This window comes from Habropoda laboriosa, unplaced genomic scaffold (genome assembly GCF_001263275.1).
Source record: "Habropoda laboriosa isolate 0110345459 unplaced genomic scaffold, ASM126327v1 scaffold15, whole genome shotgun sequence".
NCBI lineage: Eukaryota > Metazoa > Arthropoda > Insecta > Hymenoptera > Apidae > Habropoda > Habropoda laboriosa.
The window spans coordinates 2541148-2543173 of record NW_017100141.1 but is presented as its reverse complement, the minus strand read 5'-3'; the positions used below and the strand labels follow the sequence as shown (position 1 = coordinate 2543173).

General features: G+C 38.8%; 1 protein-coding gene across 1 annotated transcript in view; it reads right to left on the bottom strand.

Moving 5' to 3' along the window:
* Positions 1-2026, bottom strand: part of LOC108570825 (serine/threonine-protein kinase NLK) — a 102798-nt gene that overhangs the window by 1375 nt on the left and 99397 nt on the right. The window lies entirely within an intron of this gene.

Here is a 2026-nt window from a genome sequence, read left to right as displayed (position 1 = left end):
CGGTGACTTGCGGGAGGTTACAACAGAGAGGTGTAGGCTCTACTTTTCAAATCTCCGGTCTTTTCACGTGTGTGTGTTCTTTACTTTTTTTTTTAGATTTTTTTTAGTTTTTTTTTTTTCTAAAACACCATTGACTGGGGACTTGGTAAAATTGTTGGTAACAGCGTCTCTATACACATCGTTATACATTCTCTTCTTGTTCCTCTTCGTATTTTTAGCAGCTTTACTAAGCCCCACAGTCGAGGGTATCTTCGAGCCAAGATCAACGAGACGACTCCACGAATTCTTTCTCTTTTCTGCAACTTTTCAATAACAAGCGAATTATAACATATTTACACATTTACACACACATATATATATGTTTCTTTTCTATAGTTATACGTATATATATATTTTTTTTTTCTTTTGCTAACTTGAATTATTCGTGTTTATCGATGGCTCGACGATACGATCTAATTAATATATACGCGCGGAGATTTGAACACGCTAGGTATGACACAAAAAAAAAAAAAGAAAAAGAAACTGTACACGACGAAAGTGCAAAGTGCTCCTCGCTATCGGAAAGGTTGTTTCTTTTTTCTCTCGTTGGCAAAGAAAATCGTCGGTAAGGCATTCGTTTGAAAAACGGCACTTCGAAAATTTCGTCGGCTAACACAATCGGACAAGGGGGCGGGGATTTTAGTATATATGGTGGTAAACGGGGGGTGGATGGGTATAGCATATCGTCAACGAGTGGCAGCAGTGCGTCTCGAAAGTGTCGAAATACAATCGGTAAGAGTAAAGGCAACGAAACAACTCAACAATCGACTAACAATCTGTCACCGTACACGGTGTCCCGGAATTTTCCCGGTCGAAATGGCGGCACAGAGAAGATTTTCTATCGGTGTGATCCAAAAATTAACCTGTCAACTGGGTTCACCTCTATAACAAACGTAATTACAATCGGTCACTCCATTTTGGTTCTTGCAAATGTGAATAAAAGCTGTATTCTGCTTTTGATGCAGTGCTTACTTCAAATTAAAAAATAATAACAGAATAATTCTTCGATAATTAAACTACTGTGCTCTAAGTATTACTGACTCAACGACAATTGATCTTGTCCCCAGTTAACGTTTCCACCATTTTGACTAAAAAATCTCGAGACCGCTTATACAGTGACCAAAAAAAAAAAAAAAGAAAAAAAAGATAATGAAAGGAAGAACGCAAAGAAAATACATTCCGTTAGCGTACGTGACTCTTTCCACGAAAGAATCATCGACTATCCAAGAACAAGGCCATGATCGTCGATCGAACAGCAAAAATGTACTATGTATATGTAAAATAGAAACAACTACGGGGGGTTCCACAGACTATATCTCGGACAAATGTATGCCGATACATGTGTACCATACACTGCATTACTTCTACATATCATATGCGTCTAAATTCGTTCCTTTTTTTTTTTTTTTACTCTAACTGTCGGTGAAAGAACAAGTGCGAGCACAGGCGAATGGTAGTATATATCGCTTCTCTATGCAACTATGGCTCCAAGCTACGTTTCGAGGCGTCGTCAGCATCTCGAATACACACTCTCTCTCTCTCTTTCTTTCTCTCTCGGCTCGAGGAAACGCTCCGCGTTCTCGTGACGACCGATTCGAAGAGTCGCGTGTGAAAAAATCAGGATCATTTTCTTTGTATGCTTTTTCAATCGCACTTTTTTTGCTCGTTACAAGTGGAAAGTGAAATTTTGTTCGGGACAGAAGTTGGCTCGTTTGGTAACCAGGCGCGCATGCTCACCGCGAGAGACTCGACTCTTCAAATTGGAGAAAAAGAAGGATTATAACGCAGGACCAATTATGGCGGTCAAGAGCTGAAGAAAAGAACAAAAAAACGCTTCGTCTGATTTCCATGCAGCTGTCAGCATGTGTGACAGCCGTCCATTCGTCACGATTCTATTTAATATATATGTATAAATATAACGTACACGTTTGTTTTTACTTTTTTTTTTTTTTCATCAGATTCTTATGCATTTCTCGAAGATTATTTT